The 27,874-nt window shown below is 40.0% G+C and overlaps 1 protein-coding gene across 12 annotated transcripts in view; it reads right to left on the bottom strand.

Annotated features, from left to right (window-relative positions):
* The window catches only part of INPP4A (inositol polyphosphate-4-phosphatase type I A), a 131,654-nt gene that overhangs the window by 95,164 nt on the left and 8,616 nt on the right, over positions 1 to 27,874 (bottom strand). For 8 of the 12 annotated variants that reach the window (XM_054212636.1, XM_054212473.1, XM_054212714.1 and 5 more), the window contains exon 2: positions 20,423 to 26,442. The exons of the other annotated variants lie outside the window; for them this stretch is intronic. The gene's annotated coding sequence lies outside the window, so the exon portion shown is untranslated. The remainder of the gene's footprint in view (positions 1 to 20,422; positions 26,443 to 27,874) is intronic. 12 annotated transcript variants of the gene reach the window in all.

The following is a 27,874-nucleotide window of genomic DNA, read 5'->3' as shown; positions in this document are numbered from 1 at the left end:
GGCTGTGGGAAACCGTTTCCACCACACCACACAAGTACATCTCTTCACTGAGATCACCTCCTCAAATTACCACTACAGCTAAGACCCAAGTAAAATATATTTTTTATTTCTCTCATAACAATCCACAGCTACACATCCTGCACTGGAAAGAGAGTAAGAAGTGACAAGCTGCCTGTAACGTATTGCATGCAGACCTCAGAGGGAATTACTTCTGCGCATCTAGTGAAAATGCACAAGACGCCCTAAATGCCCATTTCCTCTTTATGGTCTGTTCTCAACAGATGAAATGAGAGACTCTGAGAGACTAAGATCAGAGAAATCAGCCAAAACAAAAAAAGAAAAATATATCTCATAGCAACACAGATGTACTGACCAGATAAGAGAGTAGTTCACAGACACTACTGTGGCTCCTGCGTATACAGACATCAATACATTTGCTGCCTGTGAAGGCTTGCTTGGATAAGAAGGGCTCCCCAGATTGCACTTGATGTCAGCATAGTGTCAGCTGATCTTTTGGCAGCTAGCCTGCTCATATCTATCCACTTCTGTTCTCTTTTTCTCTTTAATGCCAACATCTGCCCATGTTTTGCATTGACAGAGAAAGTCAATAAGACCCTAATGATACGTTAAACCTGATAATTAAGTGATGCACCATTTGTAACGACCATGTACCCGATCTCATTCCCCTTATATTCAGAACTACGCTTTTTCCTAAACACTCTATACTGCAAGTGTGGGAGCATCTGTAATCTCAAATCTTACGTACAAGCCACAGAGATCACTTGATAAGCAGATAACAGAGAAAGCATGTCAGAAAACACCTGATCTCTCCAGGCTTCCAAGAATATTAAAATTTGTTCTATCAACAAAACCACAAATTTCTGATTCCAAGCAATCTTTATTTTTCTTTACAATGCACAGCTACCTCTCTGTTTCAAACCAGCGTGCTCCATTTTCTGCACTTACACAATAATTTCAATTGAATATTGACCTGTGAATCCTAACAAAAGAGACAACCAAACCCAGGCGCAAATTCATTTTGAGACAAGCATATTATACTGCATTATTTAAACATCAAGGTTCCTTGCATTGTCTAACAAAATGGTATGCATTCTGTTGGGAATTGTCTACATCCACTCATTTTGCTCATTCAAAACACTCTATACGTTTTCTGAGTGAAGTTTTCCCTGTTGTCTTCACAATGCAGATCTCATACTGTCCTTCGTGACCTACAACGGGTAGGTTCTTCAAATGCCTCACAAAGAACAATTGTCAATGCTGGAGAAAGTCAATGCAAAGACCTACTGTTTTCTCAGAACCATCTACTGCACTGGGTAAACTAAATCAAAAACCAGTAAAACTGAAAGTAACACTGGACAAATTTGATGACTATTCTGCAACATTTCTTACAAAATTTACTCCTCCCCATCTGCATGAAAAAAGAGCAGTTGTAATGCAAGATTTCTGTGTTTGCACAACAGATTTCTAATGTTTTGTCTTGTCTTCTCGACTAATCTGTACTCCTTTGCAAGTTAACCAGCCCCTATTTTTAGCAGGAAAATCATCTTCTGATATTTCATCATTAGTAAGGTCATGAAAAGGAACTGCCTGCCTAGACACATTTAAGGGCCTCATTCTCTTACTTCTATGCTTGGCATTCTTTGCCTTTGCCATGTAAAAAACATCCTGTTGTTAGTATAGTGTAATACAGCACTTCACAAAAAGCGAAGAGGGTCCCCAAATGTATGTTGACCAGTAACAGATCTAATAAAAAGAAAAGCCATAGTTAAACCATTTTTCTTCTTTCTCTTTCAAAATTCTTTATTTCTTCTTTCAAAATAAATTATGTAACAATCCGATCCGAAAGAGTTCTCTGCAAGCTCACAAATTCTAAGTCGCTACATGTGAATTCAACCTTTATTTGTGGTGCACTGTAAATTATTCCCCAGATTAATGCCACCAAATATCAACGGGACCATTCAAAGACTAAGGTACTGTACGTGTTGGATTGTGTGTCAAAATCCAGACCAGTGGGAGCCCAAGGTGGAAAAGCTTATTAACAGCGTTGATAATGGAAATGTTTCTTTCATGATTAATCGAAATTTTGACATTCAGAACTTAATTGACTTCAGCTCACTGGGGACTCTTCCTAAAATTAGGCTATGGAGGTGAGGTGGATTGAGAGCTGGCTGTGTGACAGAACTCAGAGGGTTGTGACCAGTGGCACAGAGTCTAGTTCGAGGCCTGTAACCAGTGGCGTCCCCCAGGGGTCAATACTCGGTCCAGTTTTGTTCAGTATATTCATTAATGACCTGGATGATGGGACAGAGTGTATCCTCAGCAAGTTTGCTGATGATATCAAACTGGGAGGGGTGGCTGACACTCCAGAGGGCCGTGCTGCCATCCAGTGTGACCTGGACAGGTTGGAGATTTGGGCAGGGAAGAACCTAATGAGGTTCAACAAAAGCAAGTGCAAGGTCCTGCACCTGGGGAGAAAGAATGCTAAGCACCAGTATAGGTTAGGGGTGGACCTGCTGGGAAGTAGTTCTGAGGAGATGGATCTGGGGGTCCTGGTAGACAGTAAATTATCCATGAGCCAACAATGTGCCCTTGTTGCCAAAAAGGCCAATGGAATCCTGGGCTGCATAGGGAAGAGTGTGGCCAGTAGGTCGAAGGAGGTCATTCTCCCCCTCTACTCTGCACTGGTGAGGCCACAACTGGAGTACTGCGTCCAGTTTTGGGCTCCCCAGTTCAAGAGGGACAGCTGGAGCGAGTCCAGCGAAGGGCAACTAAGATGACTGAGGGACTGGAGCAATCTCCCTTATGAGGAAAGGCTGGGAGAGCTGGGACTCTTTAGCCTGGAGAAGAGAAGGCTGAGGGGAGACCTTATTATGGCATACAAGTATCTAAAGGGTGGGCTGAAGGAGGATGGTGCCAAACTCTTTTCAATGGTTCTCAGTGACAGGACGAGGGCCAATGGGCACAAGTTGGAACATAGGAAGTTCCGTTCAAATACACGGAAAAACTTCTTTACAGTGAGGGTGACAGAGCACTGGAACAGGCTGCCCAGGGAGGTTGTGGGGTCCCCTTCTCTGGAGATTTTCAAGACTCGCCTGGATGCAGTCCTGAGTGATGTGCTCTAGGCAATCCTGCTTTAGCAGGGGAGTTGGACTAGCTGATCTCTAGAGGTCCCTTCCAACTCTGAAGATTCTGTGATTCTGTGAAAAAACTCACAAAAAACTAGCACCTCTGTGTTTTCAACGTGGTTTCAAAAAATCTTAATATCAAAGGCTACTTGTCTCATTCTACGAACAGTTAACTACAAAACAGCAAACCTACACAGGTAATAAGAGAAGGCAAAAAATACAAAAAAATAAGAATAGGTTCAGAATCTCTTTATTAAATAAACCATTTTCTTTTTCTTCAGGTACATAAAAATATAGACTGCCCCAAACAGACCCCTGTGCACCCTTTGTTGGCACTTCTAACAGTTATGACATCTTTTTCCATGTAACTATTGAAAGATCAGCTGGTGTAGCAGAGCTGTGTTTCTTTTGGTTTTTTTAAAATCAGTTTCATTTATTTATGTATAATCCAGAAGTATGCACTGATATATTGCTATATACATTTCTAGATTATTTTCAGTTCCTAGTATGGTAAAAGCTCTCATTGCATGGGATGTCTTGGGGACAAAAAGGAGACTGGACATTACAGATGCTTGCATCATATAGTGTTTTGGGAAAAGACTTTGAGTCCTTGAATTTAAAGGGAATTAAACAGGGAAGATAATAATTTAAGATATTGCATCATTTGATTACCAGGTTTAATGCATTATTACAGTCTCATTGACCTTCTCTAACAAAGTTTGTGTGTCTGTATTAAGGAAGCATGATTAGTATTAGGGAATTATGATTAAATGGAAAACATTGGTAATTGTCCTGCTTAAAGGTAATTTTTTGACATTTATATCTTATGATTTACAAAACCTTCAACCACTCAGTTTCCCATCAAATGTATGGCATACATTCATTCAGTTGTTCAACAGATCCATCTAAGTCACCAAACAATTCCAGCTATGCAGAAAAGTGATGTGCATAGCTCCAATACAACCTCTTGTTTATAGTTAAATTCCACCAGCCTAAACTGGTAAGTTTACTGGCATCATCCTTTTATGGCAGTAAAACATATCTTTTCTGTTACCCTGCCCCCCCACTCCTACTTTCACCTTCTTCTAATTCTGTCTGTGACGTACTTCAGCTGTCTGGAATTGATGGCTACTCCTGCGCTTGCCTGATGAGGCTCACAGTGGTCACAGACCAAGGGGTCCTGCCGTCCACCACTGGAAGCACCAGCTGCCCTTCCCAGCCCTGCTTGGACTACGGACCCAAGGTTTCCTTGACATGGAGATTAGTTTGGTGAAAAGTGCAGGTCTGTTGACATGCGTTTTGCACTGGAGACAGAGGATAAAGAAAAAGCAAGCACCCACAGATCTGGGAAATGGGTCACGTTATCCTCATTACCTATTCTTCCGATCACCTCACAGTTTTTAACCCAAAACGGAGGAAGACAAGGCTTTCCTCCCTCACCCCAGCTCATCAGTTTTAGATTTTTTGGGGCACATGGGACTGGATGGTTGTGTTTTGTTGGGTTTTTTGGAATAAAAGAATAAAGCAGATAGTAGAGTCTTAGGCTCAGAGGCACAAATTTCTAGGGCCCACCTCACTTAGCTTGTAATGATTTTATTCATTACTTGCCTGAAATTACCCGGGGACTCTTGGGAACTGAATCTTAAGCTCTGATTAGTGCACTAAATATTCGACAAGCTTTCTTTCAATGTATCATTAAGTAATTTCGGGATAATGCTTAGTTTTGGAAGAGAGATATCCGTTTATCCCCCATCCAAATCTTGTAAGGTTGATTCTAATCAATGTAGAACAATTTAAAGAAATATTTAATAAATGAAAGTCACATTCCTAGAAAGGTACACCCCAAAATACATTTGCTTTTGCAAGTTGAGGATTTCAAACACTCATGGAATGATTTTAGAGATAAAGAAGACATACTAAAAAGAGCTGGCTGTAAATACAAGATCACCAATACAAGTGTAAGTCAGCAAGAGCCATAAAGACAGGTAGTGTAAAAATACTTTATCGATTGCTATAGTCCAAAATAGCTTTAATTCTCTGTTAATTTCTCTTGGGAAAAATAATTCTAATAACGCTCCATGAAAGGGCTCCTGAAATAGAATACAGTATATTCATCTTTGCTGATTGTATCAAGATTGAACAGAGACACCAAACTGAGCAAAGAGAAAGAAGACAGAGCCTTTATCTGTGTCAGTTCTTCAACACAATCCGAGTAAGAAATTCTCTAATACAAAGAATAGTCATTTATAGCTTCAGAACCATTCATTTTGCTTGAGAACCACTGAACTGTTTCCAGCTCGGTTAACTACTGCACAATACTGGTTCAGTAGGAAATCACAAGTAAGGGCAAATACCACCACAGAGCTGCAGTTGCCTTGAGCCAGGCACAGCAGAGTATGGAAACTACGTGATCCACACCCACAACTATGGAAGAACTCTTAAAATACGCAGGCTGTAATTCAGCGTAACAGCTATAGTTAAGATGGAAAAGGAAACAGACACATTAAAATTAAAGAAAATCAAGTAAAAGCCATCCTTACATCAAACCAGTTTCAAAAGTATGGGTGTTTTTCTTTTTACAGTGGGTCTAAAAAAGGGTAAGATGCATGCAGCACCTGTTAGGCAGTGTTTTTAAATAGCCTGCCTTTTTTAGGAATTCATATAATAGGCTGAAACCACATACATACTGGCCAAACACTATTTCAAAAGGACCTGACGCTTTGTCAGCTTCATATAAATGAGCTTAAAGTTTATTTTTATAGACTATAATTTAGATAGCAGCTAATCAATACAAGCCTTTTTTTTTTGTATAAAAATGGTGCACATTTCTTCTACCCACTCTTTCTCCCCAGTTCTTCCTTCCAAAAAATAATTGATTGCAGGTTCAAAAAATATGACGGAGACCTGCCTGTGCATTTTTACAAATAGTAACAAACTTTGCATGAAATTGGTAGCAATTATAGCTTATATAAGAGAGTGGAAAGGAAGTAATAATTTTTAACCTGCATAAAAAGCTTTCCACACAAGAAAGCAACATATTTTTGGTATCTTACTTGTGATCTTTTGTTTTGTTTGTTTTTAAGAGAAGCCTTTTCAGCTTTATTATTCCAACGTTCCATATCACTATGGGCTAAAATTCTGTAATTTAGGTTCTAAAAAGAGGAAATACATAATCTGTGGAGTTAAGTTTTTCATTGAAAAATCTCCCATCAAGGGAAAAAAAAGAAAAAAGGAAAAGTGGGAACTTCAAAAATTGCATTAAAGAAACAAATCTATTGCTTCCTCCTACAGATGCAGCCTGCTAACCAGGAATAAAGAGGAATAAAGGAATATTTAAGAACATAAATTAAAATGTTGTGGCTTAAAATTAAAAAAGCCTCTGATCTCTTTAATAGGCTGAAAATTACTACAATCCCTTATATGCAACGTGGAGGCTGGAGAGACTACATTAATAAGAACATCCAGCACAGTCAGAAAATGCACCGAATTCTCTACTTTCTCAGAAGCAAGAGAGGCAGAGTGCAATTCAGAGCACCTAAGCTAAAAGGAACTAAGTTCGGTGTCAGGAATCACTTCTCTGAAGACACTCACTTCCCTCTAAAACTGCAGAGGGGATGAAGTCTGATGGTTGCTAATATGCCCCAATCAGGCCTACCAAGAAATAAAAAATCTGCAGAAAATATACTGAAATGTTGCAGTGGTTTAAGTGCTGAAGTTAAATAGGGAGACTATCCAGTAAAAGCAGGGCTCAAAATAGAATATAGACGGGAAGAATTTGGCTGTGAGGTATGAGACTTTTTTAGAAGATGACAGACAGAAACAGAAAAATGTCAGAGTTGGGGAATCAAGACTCCCAGCAAGGCAAAGATCGATGTTACCATCAAGAAGATACGAGTTCCAGTTACTATACCAACTTGAATGCAGTTCCTAGTGTATGGTCTTGAAAGGAGAGAAGTTAATGGCACTGTGGTGGCTTGCTAATGGGGCAAACTGGTTTAGAGAACAGGAAATGGAGAAGTTATGGCAAAACTGCATAGCAAGTCATCTTAAGGGAAAGCGTGGCAGTGCAAGTCAAAAAGCAGTTAACTGTATGATGGAGAAAAATCCAACAAAGTGGATTCAGGAGAGGAGTGATTCGGGCAAAGACACAGGCACACATTTGCAAGCTGCAAGAGCGAGCTGCCTGACCGACAGGCTGCTCAGAAGCAAATACAAGAAAATGAGATGCCTGGGGAAGCTGTGACAGTAAAGAGAGAGAGAAGACAAAAGGATTTGGGAAGGGATCATCAGGAAAGCTTTATTTGGCAAGAAAAACAAAGTTTGTCAAGTCTCTGGAAAAAAAAAAAAAAACCAAAACTTTTTTCAGTTGTTTTGAATTTAGGCAGAAGAGTTTTAAGTTTGTTAAGACTGGGCTGTACTTAATTGTGCTCATTCACAGCAGTAAGGCCCCTTTCACTGACACAGGTGTCTGAAGAGCCAGGGCAGACCTCTGCAGGTTTTAGTCTGGAAAAAGGTCCTAATCACATCTTGACCAACGCCATTTTCTGATGTGAACCTATCACTCCCTGAAAGTTCAAGTCTGACTGGTAGGAAACAGAACAAGACACTAAACCATATGTCTCTATTATCAGAGGCTTCAAAAGTAATTCCCTGAATCAAGCCTTCCTTGTTCGTGCAAAAAATTCTTCCATCAAAGCAATGCCGCTTAACATGAAGCATTTAAGGTTTGCTTAGCCTCTTTAATGCAATAAAGGTAATAATAATGAATGAAGGGAAAGCAAAACCACACAAGCTTCCACTGCTTCATGAACCACAGATCAGAAACTGCTGGCCTGCCATTAAGCAATGCCCAAAGGTTTGGCCACTGAAGCTGCAATGCAGAGGTATGCAAATCCTCCATGACCCCTGAGCATGCTGTAGCTCAGATACACAAAACACATGACACACTGAGCTTGGATGATGTTTTGGGCCACCCACCCCTGAAACTCGTGGGCTTTTGGCTTGTGACAGAAATACTCCTTTATAGCCACTACAGCTTTCTCCAAGCGTAGCATTGCTGACTGGCTCTAGCACCATTTTTCAGAATTGTGTGGATCTGACAGAAAGGCCGACAAGAAGAAAAATAACAGTAACTCCAGAAGAACACTGGGCAGAATCTCCACAGGATATTTTACTGCATAAGCTGCAGGCCTGGAAAGGTACCATGTCCGGTTTGGCCTCCAATGCTGCAGAAGCCACACATCCACAGAAAAAGGAAAAACGGTACTGCAAAGTTTAAGCCTCCTATGATACTCTATTATCAACGCCCTACAATTTATAACACAGTTGCCTGAAGCAGTTGCCTTTTATTGTCCTCTTTAAGTCCACACAGCTTTTTGTACTATAAGGAGGAGCTACCAAGTATAGGGTCTTCCTGAGCAGATGATGAGAAATACAGGAGGACGGGATAACTAATAGGACTGCTTCTCTACATCTTGAAAGTTTTGGGGGTTACTCATCCTCTTTTTTCCTCAGAAATCTCCTACTTGTCAGTTTTCTCACAGTACAAAGAGCAGTGCAAGAAGGTGGGGAAAAGGTAGATAGATAGAGAGCAGTATTATGGTATTCCAGCCTCAGCCTAAAGTTTCTAAAAACTAAAGGCGGTAACAGCTGAAGTACAAGACAAATCTGGTGTTGATGTAGCACTGTGGAGAATAAAGCACCAGTCAGAATGAAAAATTGTCTTTAGCTCACATAACACTCAAGATACCCCAATTTGTGTACCAAAGCGGACCAGTTCTATTTTTTCAAAATAGCCTAAAATTAATCCCAGCAAGACATGAGCCACTGGATAGCATCCTTAGCATTCAATCTGGGAGAGCACTGGGAGCAGCTGGTGCAGAGCAGGATGTCTCTAAACTAATCTCTAAACTGCTCTCAAGTCCCAGAGTGCTCCTACTACCATCTGCAAGCACAAAAATGTGACAACTCAGGAAATGACTGTTACTCCTTTTTCTCTCCCCTCAGTCTCTCAAGCCTGAGAGCTAACAACCCTAATAAGAAAAAAAAAAAAAATCCAAAATATTTTTCAGATAAGTAATGAAACTGGTATGTCTTATTTTAGATAGAGATTACACAGTTAAACATCCAAAGAGTATTCAATCTCCTGGAAAGTTTTTATCATGTTGCCAGTTTGAACAAACAAAATATAATCTATTTTTGCAGCATACAGACTGACATATGGGTGCTAAAGAAGGCTGAGACTTGTACGCTTGAGGCTGATTAAAGGTAATGTCCCACTCATGCACATAGGCACCACAATCAAGCACTTACCTTTGTTTGCAGGTAAAAACACAACATCAATCAGCTACTTTGCTAGTCATTTTGGTCTATTTTGCCAAGTCTGTCTGCTTTGTCACCCTTCAAATGATTAAAACACAGCTGCTGCCACAAAATCATTCAGAGCTAATTGCCTACCTGAAAAATATGCCTATATAGGGAGATGTAATTTTTAAAAGTAAAGGCAGGAATGGTTTTCTCCTGACATTCTTTTAAGCAATGTAAAATTTGTGCCAAAGAAGTAACTCTTGTATTTGCAATAAATCCTATATTATATCTCTTGAAGAAATGTCACTTAGAACACAAAGTTACACAGACTACACAACTTCAATCCCTTTAGATTAAGTTCAGTAAATACAGTGAATACATTAAGGTGACAGTACAGAAGTACAGACCTACCCATCCTACTGCACAGGTCTGTATTCATCCACATCTGGCTTAATACTGCAGTGAGAGACTGAAGATCAAACCAAGGAAAGGTACGCTTGCAAAGAAAATTAAGGCAGAAAACCACCTTAGGATGAAATTACTGGGAGAAGCATTACGTTGACAAGGTATACTCTCTGTCATTGTGTTGTCCCAAGGCTGGGGTAGGGTCATAAGTTTTAAAGCAGCTGTGGACGTATACAGCATATCAGGAATTATAAACTGTGTGACATTCAATATTTTCTTTAAATGCCCAATTGCTAACATTGTAAGACCATGTGAAAGTCTCAGGTCTGTCTTCTAAAACTAAGTAACCTTCACTGCAAATCTCTGCTTTTTCATGATTTAGCAGAAGAAAGTCTGAAGACATCAACCACAAAAGTTCAAGTGCTGGAACTCAATTAGAAGGACCTCCACCTTAGGTTTAAACATTGATGAGGTTTTAAATAATCCTATCTTGAATATTGAGTTTTGACCACTGGCAGCAAGGCAACTGCACCCAAACCTGCTTCCAGTTGCTTGGACTGGAATACTGCAGAAATATCTAGCCCATGCTCAGTAGCAGAAAGGAGAAACCATGTTGCCACAAAACACAACCAAATATTCCGTTCCTTTTGAAAGGAAAGGAAAAGGAAATGCAGAAGAGCAGACACAGAATAGCTGCCACAGGTAGCTGCCAGTTATCCTTCATTAGACAGGAGACCCAGGAAACCTGCAGCCACAGTATTTCAGTCATGGGACCAGAAGAACCAGTTAACCCAGTGAAAGACCATGACTTCTGTCATGTCAGTGAGCTGGTTACTTTCAAAAGGACAGTGCTTTTCTCTCAGAAGAAAAGCACCAATGTGAGACTTCCCCCTAAAAGGACACAGGCATCTCCTGTGCATTGCTACATCGCAGGGTGCGCTCGACTTGATTACTCCTGCCCCCGAGTCTATAGCCATACAGCCACAAGTAAACGTACCTCCCCTTCTCCCACCAGTAACTCCTTTCAATTTGTTGTTGAAAAATGCTCAAGGACAAACTGGTTTTCCTTAAGGTTATAGGTAATTTCTTTAACAGAATTTATTTAAAACACTGACTCCAGACAGATAACTCCTTATTCTGCAAGTAACTTCACCTATGTCATCAAAACTTACTCAGTACAAGAAAAGAACTAATGCTTGACTTTAAGCTGCTTTCAATATGCAGGACTGGGTGACATGCAGGAATAATTCAGTTTCCTAAGGCGGGAGTTTTGTGCCTCTGAGCACAGCTGCCAAACGAAGAGAAGAAATCCAATATGTGTTATCAATCATGAGTGTCTCAAGTGTCTCGTGCGAATTTGTTCCCTTTAGAAAATGGCAAGGAAGCACTAACCAATAACTATACATAACTGAATTGCTTCACTTTGTGTAGAGCTGAAATATTCCATTTAGGAATGAATAAAAAAAAAAAAAAGAAGACAGGATCTGTGGGAACACTAGGCAAATCAAAAGGAGAGATTAGCAAAGCCTAACACATCTATGACAACATTTCTGGGGTTTTTTGATAAATTTAAGCAAAAGTGACAGCAAAACTGGAGAACCTCTACTATAAAATGTAGACTACCTAAGAAATCCTTCTTAGCAAGTTTCCTTGTTTCATGCTTAATACAGCAAAGCTACTTTAAATATTATAGTGGCACAAATTAAAAGTATTAAGAAAATAAAAAGTATTTAACTTTGCAGAGACCTCAGGTTCCTCTGAATGTATGTGTTGCCTTCAGATAGCAATCCCCACATCCTGTCTGAAATCTGTCAGTGTTTTCAACCTCAGTTTGCCGCTGGCTTGCACCTGTTATCCCCATAACGCTTCAGCATGCCACTAATATATCATATAATTTTTCAACTATTTGCTACAAGACTTTCTAACATGCCTACCTGTAGAGGCCCAAGCAGGTTCATTCAAACCAGACTGGTGCTGGTTTCACCAGTAAAACCTGCAGAAAAAACAATCTGAGTCAGTCCTTCACTCCCGCCCTACTTCCAACAGCAGGCTCACATCACTCAGAGTGCAGACAACTGGGTTGAAGCCCAGACAAATACAAGTGCACTTGCAGCCTTTACAAAGCAGTAATATTGATGCAAACAAGCACATCCTGTTTCAGATCATTTCCAACAGTTACCTAAAACCTCTTAACTTTGCTTAAGCTACGCTTAACTCCCAGCGTTGTATTTTGTCTTCCAATTAATCAATTCTCAGTTCTACAAGTCTGCAAGTAGAAAGGAGACACTGAAGCTAACGGAGGGCTTTTCTATTTCCCAAAGAAGCAACACGCAGACACATTAACTCTCACCTGCAACAGCTAAACCTTTCAGACTTTGTTGATGAACCAAAACATCATGCTGTTTTGTTTAAAATAAATTACTTTTTTCATCTAAAATGAAAGAGATACAAGTTCTAGTAGTATTTCTGTTTTCTGTACATTGATTGTTATCTTTCCCCACGTTTGCTTGTCCTATTTCAAACTTCTTAGTATTTACACTCCATGAAGGAAGAACAGGTCAGTTAAAAATTACTTTCAGTGGTCCACTAGATTTTTTTTCATTTATGAACACCTAGGAGAGAAATACACTTTTTTTTTTTAAGCTGTGAACAATATGTCCTCTGTCCATTCACATGATTAATTACAAATTATTTCTCTCCTGCTCAGCCTGTTTCACTTTGAGGTTCTACCTTTGCAGTAAAATCATTCAGATGAGAAATTCAGGTAAAATGCAAATCCTGCAACCAAACCCTGTACTTAAAACAAAATAAACAGCAAAATGGGTATAAACAAGTACTACAAGACTTTCCATCATTAATAGCTGTGGAGATCTAAATGCACTCTCCAAGGGTCAGATGCCCACTGTATATTTTCGTTAGATTGCGTGGTTTTAGAGTTTGAAATGTAAGACTACAGGACTGTGACTTAACACAAGAAGGTGGCCTTTTCCTGTACAACAGATGATATCCGTCTCCATCTAGAACTATAGCAAGTGTCAATCATGAGACTTTCAGGTTTAATTGCCTGTAACAACCACAAGCAGTACAAACCACAATAGGAAGTCAGTTAATGAACTTGCAACAAATGTAAAAATTGCTACCAAGACAAAATTACGAGGTTGTTTTAAAATAACAGTACTCCTTCCTTCCTGCATTACTTACATTTTCTCCTGCTACAAAAATTTACAGATGCTTTTTTCATCTCCAGTCTCCAAGTTTTTCACAGAAGTAAAGGTTTGATCCAACACCCACTGATGTCAGAGGAAGAGACAAATCAGACCATGGAGGAAAATATCCAGGTTGTAAAAGGTCTGTTCCGACCAATTAAATGTCTGGCTTTAGCAGTTTATAATGACACTAACAAGAGCCAAGAACAAAGATTCCCTGAGATGAAGACTTGGCAGGTGTCGTAAGCAAAGATGAGGATGGATTTTGTGTAGCCTTCATTCTCTTCGTAGTTATCAACATGAACCATTCACACACTGCAATCTATTTATGCTCCTGCAACAAAACAGAACTTGAAATTCTTTTTTAAAAAAGAAAAAAAAATTGGAAAAAAACTACCTGACTTCATCCTATCTTCTCTTACCTACAAAGGTTTCTAGCTTGTTGTCCCCACTTACCTGAATACGCGAACTGTACAGACATAAAGCCAAATTCAGGCATTTTTCTGTATATGTAATTTACATGCATATGTTAGTTTGTGTATTTGTAAATGTTTCTCATCCACAGATATGCATACAAACACCTATTTCTGAGCAGAAACCCATCTACAGATGTCTCATTTATTTGCTCTCTCCGTGCCCATAGCCAAAAAGTAATAAATGTAAACTCCCAGAGTGTTATTTTAAGCAAATCTGTCACTATTAGGTCAAGTTCAAAGAAGAAAGCAGTCAACAGGTCAAAAGAAAAAAACCCATAATATTTTGATTGGCCTTTTCATTGTTTTTGGAGAGCTCCTGAATAACACACTGTACAAGAGAGAGCTACCAATTGTTTTCAGTTTCACTGAAATTAAAAGCCAATTTCAAGGGTACCAACAATTCTGTCCAGCAAGTACATTATCATAAGAATTTACTGTCTCGAGTTGTCTCCTTTTTTATACTTCATTTCCCTTGAACAATAAGAAAGCACTCATTTTAATTTCTCATGCATTAAGAAAATTCTCTGTCTTAAAGTTCACATTCCCATTGCATGTGAATTTTTCCATAGCAAAATCATTATTGATTGCACTGTAACAATCAGCAACTACCATACACTTCATATCCCTCTGTAAAACCAAACTTACATTCAAAACACCTATCAGCCTCATTCAACTGTTCAAAGAGAGACAGCTAACTAAAAAAGCACCTGGCAGAACAATCTAAGAAACCCACAATCCATATGCAGCACAAGTTCATATGCTTCTGCTGCATATGTTAAGAACCAGAACTGAGGGAAACACTGAACACTCAGCCCAGTACCACTGCGCTGCCTTGATGACGCTGACAAGTCTCTTGCACTGCAGGTGGTCCCAGACTGGGTTCTGTTCACCCATGGCTGCTTGCCCCTGCTGTCCGCGATCACTTAGGACAAAACCAGAGGTAGTGAAGGAGAGGAAAGCCTGCAGGTACAGGCTTATACAGGTACAGCCTTGTACCGAGAAATCAACAAAACCATCCCAAAACCTAAAGAACTACTATGATGTTTTTGCTTAAACTTTTTCTTGGGAAATCCTAAAAGGACTAGAACTCTCACCAGTCAACAGCCACATATAGCCTTTTATGTCACCCTCCTATGAGCTGTGTCGCGTTTTTCCCCCATGATGCAAGCTGCCATAAATAGACGTGGGAATTCAAAGATATTAAATGAGTTTTGTGGGATTTGTTTTCTTTACTTAAAAAGGGAGGAAAGATGAATAAAAGGGGAAAAAAATTAAATCATATAGTGGAATACATTTAATTACATCTAGAATTGTCTGAGGAAAAAAAGAGAATAATCTAAACAAGTTTAGCATCTGAAACAAAGTCCGGAGTTTTACAGCACACCAAAATAAAAACACACAGAAATACAGAACTGTCCCAAAGCCAGAGCACAGGATGTGTATTTACTTTATGTAGACACCATCATTGTACACAATAAACATTCTCTGGGCGACCTGTTCCAGTGCCTCACCACCCTCACAGTAAAGAATTTCTTCATAATATCTAATCTAAATCTACACTCTTTCTGTTTAAAACCATTAACCCTCATCCGATTGTTACACTCCCTGATAAAGAGTCCCTCCCCATCTCTCCTGTAGGTCCCCTTTAGGTACTGGCAGGCTGCTATAAGGTCACCCTGGAGCCTTCTCTTCTCCAGGCTGAACAACCCCAACTCTCTCAGCCTGTCTTCATAGGAGAGGTGCTCCAGCCCTCTGGTCATCTTTGTGGCCCTCCTCAGGACCTGTTCCAACAGGTCCATGTCCTTCTTGTACTGAGGACTCCAGAGCTGGATGCAGTACTCCAGGTGGGGTCTCACCAGGGCAGAGGGGCAGAATCACCTCCCTCGACCTGCTGCACATGCTTCTTTTGATGCAGCCCAGAATGCAGTTGCCTTTCTGGGCTGCAAGTGTGTATTGCTGGCTCACGTTGAGCTTCTCATCAACCAACACCCCAAAGTCCTTCTCCTCAGGGCTGCTCTCAAGACATTCCCTGCCCAACCTGTATTTATGCCTGGGATTGCCATGACCCAGGTGCAGGACCTTGCACTTGGCCTGGATGAACTTCATGACGTTTGTATGGGATCACCTCTCAAGCTTCTTCAGGTCCCTCTGGATGGCAACCCTTCCCTCCAGCGCGTTGACCACACCGCACAGCTTGGTGTTGTCAGCAAACTTGCTAAGGGTGCACTCAATACCACTGTCCATGTCTCCGACAAAGATGTTAAACAGCACTGGTCACAATACTGACCCCTGAGGAATGCCACTCATCACCGGTTTCCACTTGGACATTGAGCCGTTGACCGCAACTCTTTGAGTGCGGCCATCTAGCCAGTTCCTTATCCACCAAGTGGTCCATCCATCAAATCCATGCCTTTCCAATTTAAAGGCCAGGGAATTAAGACATGGGAATATAGTTTTTCCCTTCTATTTGATCTACAGTTACTCAGAAGAAAACAACAACAAATTTGACTAGCTTATAGATGTTGTTGCCCTGTGCTTGGTCTGAGGTGGTTTACTTATCCTTCATAAGGAAAACATCCCAAGCTCAAGTATATCTGGCTAAAATGTATTTTTATATAAACTCCAGAAACTTACTGTTTTTCTTGAATACTTGTTTTTCCACTAACTATAAAGTCAAAGAAAATCTGAAACCACAATCTGAAAAACAAAGATTCAGAAATTTTCTAAAAATATATGTGAAAATGGTAACTTAAACTATGAAAAGGAATCTCTCCAGACAAGCATTTTCTTCACAAAATAGAAATAAGCATCCTGCCATACCTACTGTTGGATTTTTTTTTGTTTTATAATTATACATTTGAAGACTGAAAATACAAAAAAGAAAGCTTCCTACATCTGCTTTGTGAAGAAAGCCCCCGAGAGAAAGATTATTTCCATCTTGAGATAACTAAGTATTTCTATTGTCCAAGACACAATACTTTGACTTATAAACTAGTGATTTGACAGTTTTTACTAAATAGATGATTTTTACTACTCTAACACAGGCAAAATAATATTGAACTTTCATTTATTGGAGATATCTTAGAAAACAGAATTGATAACACTCATGTCACCAGTTAAGATTTCAAGTTTTGCTATCATTTTAGTTGAGGAAGCATTTTTCTCCAAAATCTGAAGCGTACAATTGCTAAAGAATTTGGAAAGTGTATGATATCACAGGTATCACTGAAAATTTGATTCAATTAAATATTGATATTTCATTGATATTGATCTTGAAACTTTGGCACACAAATGCAAAATTCTGTTTCTAACAATGGGACTGTTAGCTATCAGAAGAGTCAAACATTAAACAAAAATCCTACAAAATATATGTCTGCACATATAAAAGTAATCACTATTCAAAGTTTCCAGACAAAATGCAAGGTGAAAAATAAGTGATGCACCATTGCTGCTAAAAGTAAAGCTTATTATACCATTTCTCTTACAACTTGAGCATAAGTCCAGACAAAAATGTACAGAATTCTTTTCATGCAAATATTTCCAGGTAGGATTAAACACTGCACAATATTTCACTTTCCCGTTTCTTGTTTAGAGAGCAGAAATAAACTGCTTTCAATCCAAGGAGAAGACAAGTGCTTCATGTTCTTCAAACAAAGCTCTTAGTTTGAATAAAGGAAAAAGTTTAATCACTTTGCTCAGTTAAGCCTGTACGTTTAAGAAGTATTTCTGGACAGGAGCTTTGCAAATGATCCTTTTAATGTTTATATGAAACCAAGGTGATCTAAACAGAGAGGCCTCTTTTCTCTGTAGGCGTCTTTTTTCATTAAAAACAGGCCTTCCAGTTCAAGGCCTGCAATGCGAAGGAAAATATGCTGCTGTTGCTCAAACTTTATACACTATTTGTTTAAGACTTAATTCCTCTGAGCTGTCAAAACACAACCTTTCAGCAGTTCAAACCTTCAACCAAAAAAAAAAAGATATTCACAAACACCTTCAGGCTCGTAAGGGGAGACCTGGTTTGCACTAGAGCTGGCACAAAAGCCTTCTGCAATGGACAATTCTCTTACATAGGTAATAGCCAGCCTGAAAACAACAACAAAACAACAATAACAATGTCCCCCAAGACACTCATTATGGAGTTAACACTGCAAGCCTGAAAATCCTTCTGGATAAGCATTTTTATTTTGGTTTAGTATCAAACATTTCTACTGTGCACTTTGGCTATGGCCCAACACTGCCCTGGTACCTGTTCACGCTGTGAGTGGCAGAGAGGGTCTCTTCACTTGGAGCAGGCAGTACCCTGAATTGCCTCCATGCACAAACACGTTCAATGTTGAATGCCCTTCCCCTCCTATTCTCAGCAAAGGAGAGACAAGGAAGATGAAGGTCCCCAGTACTGACCACTACAACTAAAACAGATGTGCACCCACAACCCAGGCCCACTGCGCTCCCTCCCTGCCACACAGGTTGCCTTGTTCAGCTGCTGTTAGCAGGACCCTACAGTTGTGCAATTACCACCTCACCGGCATGTTCAGCTAAGTCACGTTTCTCCACTCAGCTCTAGTCCCACAACTCAAATGGCTGATGCAAAAGAAAACCAGCAGTTATACTGGGTATAAATTGTTTTCAGCAGAGAGCATGGCATTCTAGATCCCAGCTACAAATTACTATGCTAAGCAAATTAGGATGACAAGTTTTTTCTCGTACATGACCAAGAACCTAAAAACGGCTCTACATAAGCTATGCCACAGCAGTTCCCTTTCTGTCCTGCACTGGCCCATTTGTGTCTGTAAAAAAGTATCTTTTACAATCAGATCTAGAAAACCACTGCTAATGACTCACTGAAGCACTATTACTAATCTGGGATTTATGCCATCATTTTTCAGTCAAGACTGATTAAAGAGATTTGGCAATATTGCAAACATAATTCAGCATCTCTGGCACTGTTTAGAAAACTGTGATCACAGCTTCACATGTATTAAGACTGGTGGCCATCTGCAAAATTTCGTGCCGATGCATCCAAAGAACATATATATATTCAGCCAACCATTTGAACTGTGGGTGAAAGATGAGTGGGAAAAGAAGAAGATAAGATCCAACAGGGTATGATTAAGCAAATACCCTGTTTTAGAGAGGCTATAGCTCCAGCATTAAAAATACATACTTTGTGCAATGCTGTCTTAAGTGTTGCATACACATTTTATAACATCAAAATATTTTTATATTAACAACAAATTAAAAATGAATATTTCTATTAAAACACAGACAACTGATTTTGATACATCGCACCTTAAAACAATAATTATTTAAATGTGTTATCAAACTGCAACAGTGTTTCTCCCCCACACTTCCTCTTTCCTTTCGACTTTGCCTGAAATTAGGACTGCAGCGACAGGAGCAAACACCCATTGCTTCAAGCATTCTTCTGGCACCAAGAAATGAAAGCAGGGTACAAAGTTAATTAAGAGCATAATATTAAGAGCTGTGCTATCAGCAAAGTGAAGGTGCAGACAGCAGCAGATTTTCTGTGACTCTTTACTAGAGAACTTGTCTCCACTGCCATCTGAAAGCAAACATCTAGCGCTCTGAATATGAAAATTCAGTTAAAGCCTGGAGGTCAAACTGCTAACAGCAACAGCTTTCAGACTCAAGCAGATGGAAGATAGAAACTCCAGCTCTGACAGGTAGGGACTACTGCTGCTATGTGGGGCTACAACGTCATTTGGAGGGGTTTCACACAGTTGTTAGCAAATCCTTTTCAGAGAAAAAGTAGGCCAGTCAGCCTGACAGTGCAAACAAATGACAGTATCACATTTCCAAAACCTTCCAATGTGTTACATGTCCCTCTCATCATCTCCCCCCTCTCTACATTTTCCAGTAAAAACTATCTTCATGGGGACATCACAGACCTCCCACTCCAGCTTCATGCCCCTCCTGTTCTCCAGAGAGGAGAACACTCGCTTACTACTCATCTTACAAACTTCACTCATCATGCGTGTCATTTCAAGGATTTCCACACTGGCCATTACTGCCAGGAACACTTCTCTTCTTGGGTCTAAACCCTGCCCGCATTTCCACCCCTGCTAGCACCAAACACTGAATGTTGCAGAGGAATTAAGCAACCAATAAATGCAATGTCATACACGTGCATCAGTAACAAATTATCACTTTCAAATGTGAATGTGACACAAGAGGAGGTCTCTGGGAAAGGACATTTTTGAGCATCTGAAACACATTGAGACAGAATATCAGGGCTGAACAGCATATGGACGAGTTTCTTAGTGTAAAATCAGAGGGACAGAGCAGGACACGTGCCTGAAAGGCAACATAGAAAATGGCTTTAGCGGCGCTGCCACACGAAGAGAAGGGTTATCAACCATGCTGGTATTTTGGTAAATATGGGCACATGCTATATGCATATACAGGCGCACTTGTGTTTTCTCACACAAATCTTCACTAAATGTTATTTAGGAATATTCAAATGAATGCCCAAAACCATGTTAAAAAACAACAAAAGTACCCAATCATAAAAAGGAAACATGTAGCTTTATCTTCCTTTTCAACCAGCAGCTACCTCCCCATTACCTAACAGCGCCTGCTCTCGGCCCTGTGCAACACATCATTTAGAAGAAAACCAGGTCTACACCCAGATTACTTCCAACCACATGTACCACAACAGGAAAGTACAAGTATATCCTGCATCATTATATCATCTCATTCCTGTCTGCAAACAATAACCTCAGACAAAGGCAAGACCTATTACAAAGTATCTCCACTAAAAAAAGCAAACAAACAAAAAAAATTCTTTTCCCTACAATTACCCACCTGCACAATGCATTTAGACACTCTTAACCAAACCCTTCCTCAACACACACCCACTCACCTTGTAAAGGGGTGCAACAGCTGTTGCTGTTTCAGTAAACAGGGAGGCAGGTGACCGGATGGGGAAGGAGGCCAACTTCCATTTGACAGCCTGGGAAGTCTTACGTTTCAGGAAGGATGAGAAGCGAAGCAGCTCTTCAGAGACAGAGGCTGCTCCTTTGACCAGAACCAACTCTCATGCTGCCTAGTCTGGAGTACGATATTTTGGTTCTGTAGGAAACAAAAAACCCTTTACATCCAATATGCCGTGGTACTCAGAGCTACCTGACAGAAAGGACTACAAGCCAACATTTTAGTAATGTATCAAAGTTCCAGCTTCAACACACAACAGCCACAAGCGTCTCACCTTAAAAAATATCCTAAGCAAGTGTCTGGTCAGAAGTAAAAAGCTGCCCGTATGGGCAGAGAGAGAAGAAAGTGGTATGTATCTTGGAGCTGACAGAAACGGGAAAGATGAGATCATGACAGCACCAATGATAGGATAACAAGCCATTTCCTTGGTGTCAATGGCTTGTTGAAGACATCATCAATTGAGCAACCATGGTTTTATTTTTAAGTCATCTTTCTTCCTCTCTGGAAATTAACTACATTTGCATATTTCTTTCTACCCACAGGGTAACCATTAAAGAAGTTTTAATATTAGTAATCGTGGTCACTAAAATCAAAGCATCTGAGACTGAGTATTTTAGGATAACCATGCAAAGTGAAATATTATTTCTATATGCATCGACTGCAATTAATAGTTTTCTTTGATTGAGGTATCTGTAGTAGTCATCGTGGGAACCTCGTGTTTCACTTTCAGGTTTTCTTTTTTCCTGTTATGCTTTAGGAGGCTGATTCTGAAAGTACAGCAAATTCTTATTACTTAAAAATTCTATGTGGCCTCTGTACTGGACCTTCTAACTCACACCTTGAAGGTGCTCCTTTCAAGCATTAGTTCAGTATTTTCAAAATGTATTGTGTAGGAGGCTGCTTCTCCTTTCATTTTCATTCTGAGAAATGTAAATCTCCTGATTTTTAGACTTTTGGGTGCTTTTACTTTCTGACTGCTAATTCTGTTTATTCAGTAGTACCAAAGTTCCATCAGAGTTCATAGTTACCCTTCCTTGTTTTTTTCTTGGGTTTTTTTTTCTTTTTTCAAGTCTTGCTTTTTGCAGTTCTCTATGTTATACTCTCATGATCGTCAATCATAATTCCATAGGGTCTTTCACTATCTCCTTTCCAACAACTACATCATAAAAATTATGATAAATTATATTTTTCCTATCTTCCCAATAAAGTAATGTCAAGGTCTTTTAAAGTCTGCTTGCCTAGAACTCATACATACGGCTTTTCCTAATCCTGTCAAACTTTCACAGACAGCCCATGCCTCTCAAGTTGTGTTTTGCAAGTACCCTTTCTGTTCAGGTATATCTCCTGCCACCTTCATGGCTTCACTGTTTCAAATGGTCTCAATTCTAGTCTAATCCTAATCTGAAAGGATAACTGTAGCAATGAGGAAAAAAAGGGCCATCAAAAAAAAAAAAATTTCCTTCTACTTATGGAACTAAAACTTTTTCTTTTTTTTTTTCATTCCCCAAGATCTTGACACTTTTTAGGTGAACTAAAGCTTTCCTCCTTCCAGAGCCACATAACATTACCCTCCCTCGAGGCATATGTCTTCATGGGCTCTCCAACCTATCTGCTGAACAATAAACCAGAAAAAGAGCAAGAACATAGGTGGATTTTTACCGCTCCTTGCCTCCCCCCATCGTAGATATCACAGTTTAAATTAGACCAACTGTTCGCAAATTCTAATTTATAAATCTCAGGAGCAGGTCCCAGATGGAAATTAGCGGGGTACACTGTGCTCTCGGAATCTCTGCATGCTTCTGGGAGGGCACTCGTCATGACAGGGAGCATCGCAGCACCAGCTACAGGAGCAGCCTGAAATTAAATGCTTCCTCTGAAACACCTGGCTCAAAACCTCCAGTTCAGACACTGTGTAGCTCCTGATACCACTGTGCTGTGGAAATACCACAAACTGGACTTGTTTGCGTTTCACTAATTCTTCACTTTCTAAAAGTTCCAAGTAGATGAAATACATATAGATACTGATGTCAGCACCAAACTGGCATCCTGTGCATAATTTTGCACCATGAATCCATAAGACAATGAACAGTATACAATTACATAAATCCAGATATATTTAGAAGCCCATATAAAAGTGAGGTTTGGCCATCCTCATAACCACTATGAAGGGCCTCAGAAAAACCCAGAAACACAGAGATTTTGTAAAACCTCCAAAAATTATTCCCTCAGGAATCACTGTTACTTCTGACTTTTCTACCCAAGTCTCACAATACTCAGCCTTTTCCTGAAAGTCTCAGGTCCCTGAAGCATGTATTACACATACAAAAGACAAAACCTTTCACCTTATCAGTATCAGAATAGAGCTTGCAAACATGCTGTACAAGTCAACTCATAAAGAGGGCAGGATGCACGTTAGTTCTTCAGCACCAATCACAGGCACAACAAATTTAAAGACATGAGGGTTTTCAGGAGGAGCAGAATGTGAGGTGACCACACAGCATGCTATTTTACTCAATATTATTGAACAAGGACCGTCAAGATTGGGAGCTATCCTAAAAGCTCCCAAAGCTGGGAGACAAATAGGAAGTCTGTGGCAAGGATTGCTTCAACAACCCTCATGATTTTGAAGGCTTCCTGTGATTTCCAAACGCCCGAGGTTGATAATACTACTGCCACATACATTCTCTGACACCCCTTTTCAACTGTTGCATGTAAAAGTTAGGCTTTACAACCTCCTTTGTTCAAGAGAGAATATGCAAGACCTTACTCTACTTGAGACGCAACCACCATGACTTCTCCTAAAAGAACCTTTCACTGAATTCTCACAACCAGTTGCGAAGAACTGTTTCCCTTCCTCCTCCTATGAACCTCCCCAGGTGCCTGTCCCAAAAGCAAATTTGCAGAGAAAGAAGTAGGAAATGGGAGGGAGAAAAAGGTGCACTTACAGCAAAATAAATTTCTGCCCTCAGACTGAAAGCTCTCAGGAGAACTACTGTACCACTGTGTCTCTCTCCAACCCCTACCTGTCAGACGCAGTGTAGAAGACAGGTTCCAATAACTCCTGAGGTGAACTATCCCATTCACATACACGTCAGTGGAGGGGACTATGCTGTTTGCCTGCCTTCTTCACAGGGCAGCAAATACCCCAGGAGCAAACACATTCTGGGGATTTTAACACTCCAAAGCTAGAAAGGAGATGTTCAAAGCAACCCTGCTACAGCAAGATGGTAATCCAACAGCCCTCTGCTGTTTCAAGAGTAAAAAAGTGTTACCTTCTGAACTGCAGTACCCTGAGGTATGGGAAACTAGGGGGAAAACATGCTTTTGTCCCTTCAGAGCAACAGGAGGGAAACAGAACAAGGAGGCAACATCAGAGAACCAAAGAAATAAAGAATTTCTATTCCTATGCCAGGCCTTTAGCCTCTGAAACATCTATGGGAGACATGACGTTTACATAACAAAACACTAGCAGTTTTTACTGCTCTTCCTGAGAAGGGAAATCTCACTAGAAATACACTGATCCTCATAATTTGTTCCCCACTAATTGTCTCCCCATGTACCTGCTTTCTGCTAGGACTGGAGAGCAGTGTTTTTAGAGCAGCTCTCAGTGTCTCCCTGTGCTTAGCAGCTAGCCTAGTTGCTGAGCTGCTTCTACACAGCAGAGCAGAAGCCTCCACTCCACCAGCATCTCTCCTCCCAAGGCAACATTACCCTGCTGAGAAGTAACAGGCATTATGCACCCACTGAAAAGCAGCACAGTACACATACTAAGAGCCAACAGTGAGCCTGTGATGACTTCTAATGGCTTTATTTACAGCCCACCAGTCCATTTTTAGCAGCATGCCTGTTTTACCTATGAGATTTTAATACCGTTGCTCAGTTCACATCCAAGTCTGCGAGGTGCTGAGGTTCCCACTTTCTGACAGCACCTGGACACTTACCACTCTACTGTAACTGGACTACTTATGCTATACAACAGAAATGCTAAATATTTTATGTAGATATGTTCATTCAATATATTAATTAGATATTTAATCTGAAATGTTCTGAAAATTGAATAGAGCACACACATCCATAACTCTCACTGCAGATTCACTCACTAGAGGAGCTTTCACACAAATTTCTCGACTGACTGTATTTTGCTGTGCCCTCTTTATTTTATGGAGTATATAACCTTCAGGTCATAACAGACTGCTTGCTCCCAGCTGGAAAGCCTCTTGGGAACACACAACTGTAACCTATCATTAATATATTAATTACAGAACATTTCAGACACCATGACACAAAAACACAAAGATAGAAAGCTACATGAGAACCTGATGTAGAATTAGAAGGCTTGTTCCACATCCATCTCCAGCTCAAGTGAAGCAGCAAACTCACAGCTCATGTTGGAAGCCTGTGTCTCAGGCATTGACACCGTAGCCATTAGTACTTCTACCACAAATATAGTTCTTACTGATACTTCTTGGAAAGGGTAATTTTACTAAAATATAGATTGGGTCAAACTAACAGGAGAAAATAACTATTCTTGGGTAATCTGTTCTTGCCAAAAGAAACATATTGCAGAAAAGATTCAATCAGAGCATACATAATTTTCTCAAGTCTTATAAATTTGGTAAGATGAAGCCTGTCTATTACTTGATGAAAAAACCCAGAAGTAATGCAGACAACTTAGATGGCAGCACATATACATTTTGAGTTAGTGCTCAACAAATGCTTCCTCGCAGCTGTTTGGGAAAGGTACATTGCTTTGATGTATACCAAAACTTTTTTTTCTGCCCAGGCAAAGATGCACTTCAACATTTCCACCATTATTACCAAAAGGGGAAGAGTAGGAAAGTCTCTGTTTACATAGAAAGCAGTTTCTTGCTACAGTTTGTAAAGCTCCTCCTCAGCAAGAGAGGAGCAATCAGAAGCTGGGAACGGTAGCATCACTACCCATAACTCCAGATCCTCAATACCACTTCTTAAAAGACTGCTGTTCTCAGCTGCTTGCATTTGCCCAAAGCGTGTGCCCAGAAATTTTTCATGCTGAATGTTTGCCTTAGACTGATTTTAAAAGAATAAGCATTAGTTTCAGCTAAAAGTTCAGCTACTGGCACCTGCACTGCCCTACAGGTAGACTCACTGCTCCAGCCCAAGGGGTTCAGAAAACAGTCCCTTTTAATAATCATTCAATATCAGTTTGGCTGAACATTGAACTGGACCAACAGAACCCGTATTCTGCGACAAGCCTTCACGCTTCAGAGAAATATTAAATTCAAAAGCATGGGGAAAAAATTGCCAAAGTGAGAAGCAGATTCGAAGAGCAATACTGGCAAAGCTGTCTTAAAAAAAATAATAAAATGAAGGTGCCAGAAGACCAGGACTGAGATCCGGAGGTAGAAATAAGGTCAGAAATTACTTGGCTGGGAGGAATCATTGCAATAAAGAGCTGGGAGGCAGGCAGATATGGGCAGACCAAAGAGACTGGACAAGTAGCATAAGGAGGAAAACCAAGGAGGGGCAGCCTAAACTGGTGCAAAGAGGATGGGAACCAGCTGTGGGAATGGGAGAGATACTGGACATAGACTTCAAGGGAGAATCAGTCTTCTTCAGCAGGAACTATAAAGTATCAGCTACCTTGGGGTGTCCAACTTGAGACATTCATGATTCAACTTTGGAAATACACAGCCTTTTACACAATATATGCAGAAATAGCTCGGAGGGTTTAGCAGTTCTGTAAAACTGAAACTAAATCTGAAATCAGGCACACAGAAATGAGGAATAATGTAATGACCAATGGTAAAAGGACAATTTTTAAAGACTTGCCTTGCACCACACAGGAACTGTGGGGAGCAGTAGGATTGAGTCCTAGGCCTCTGGAAGGATGCAGGTCTCAATTAGAAAACAACACTGCCCTCCTCTTCCTTCAATCTCCTGCTTTGTTTGCTGTACAAATTCCAATTTCTGCAAGAAATAAAGCTGTTACACTCACTGATGTCCTTTACTGCACAATTCATCCCCAGATTAGGCCCCTCCTGTGCATTAAACACAAAACAGAAAAGTAGATCATCTAACTAAAGATTTAGCATAATTGGAATCTATGAGGCCAAACTGTGGTTACATGGATTGCTCTTTTAAGACAGCTATTTTGTCAGCAGTGTAGGTCATTTGTGGTTTAAAATGTTGTCTTCATGCCTATAACTGTCTTGTTTGTATAAGGCAGCATTGCTTTCCATTCAGTATAGAACCAACAGTGCCGAACATTTTCCCCAATCCCAGAAATGATGACAGATGGTCTGCCCACACTTTGGGAGCAAAAGTTATGATCACTAGAAAACCTCAAAGACCATGTTCATCCATGTTTCTAAAAGTATGCAACTGGACAGCAGAGCAAGTTCATGAATCCACAGGGAGTTAAGTGTCACATGATACTACCTCCTAGCTTCCAGCTGTGACACCGACTTTTAAACATGGCTAGACACAGTTGACTTTTCTATTATTATCTCCTGGTCTCACATTAATTGTTGCTATATCTGTCTGTGTGATACTCTACAAATTTGAAAAGTGACCCATAAAAACTGGAATGGATAAGATACCCACAATATAATTCTCTTGTGCAGATAATGTCCATGCTTACAAAGCACCTGAGATCCTCTACAGACTTCTATACCTGGACAGGAAGACTTATCCCAGGTTTTACATTTTATATGTAGCATGTTCCACAAGGCAATACACCTCTTTCTAAACAAATGCTGCAATATTTCAGCTGCAATATTTCAGCAGTTCAATAAATTCTGATATTCACAGAACTGCTATCAGAATTAACAATGCGCTAATATTTACTGCTTTATGGTAAAAATATAACAGAAAAGAGAGCTGAGAGCTCAGCAAGTAACTCTGGTGACTGAAGGTACTACCACGCTGCTGTTCAAGTTTACAGCCTCCCAAGCAAAGTCAATGGACCAGATCAAGTGAGCGCTCTTTAGAAATGTCAAAACAACAGTTTAAATTAAGCCGCTGAACTTTGCACTAAAGTTGCTGAAGCACATGCACGCATTTCGTTCCACCTGCCCTGCTGTGGGAGGCAGTAATTTCCAGAGTAGTGAATGTAAAAAGTAGCTACAGGATCAAAAGAACTGTTGGTGGCAAGTCAAAATGCAGCAAGATGCACAGAGAAATCCAGGTGGGTAAGGGAAAAAAAAAAAAGAAAGAAAGAAAAGAAAAAAAGAAGTATCTTTAGAGGGTCTATCAATAACTACTTTATTCTGAGCAACACTGAAAAAAACCCAAAAACCCACAAGCTGTTTTTCAAAAGAGCACTATGAATAATTAGAGGCTTAGCAAACTATGAGAAACTATTCCCATAACACTGGTCATCACAGAGAAAATGTAGAAA

Source organism: Rissa tridactyla, chromosome 1, assembly GCF_028500815.1.
Source record: "Rissa tridactyla isolate bRisTri1 chromosome 1, bRisTri1.patW.cur.20221130, whole genome shotgun sequence".
NCBI lineage: Eukaryota > Metazoa > Chordata > Aves > Charadriiformes > Laridae > Rissa > Rissa tridactyla.
The sequence above is the reverse complement of the archived record's forward strand: the minus strand, read 5'-3'. Positions and strand labels throughout refer to the sequence as shown.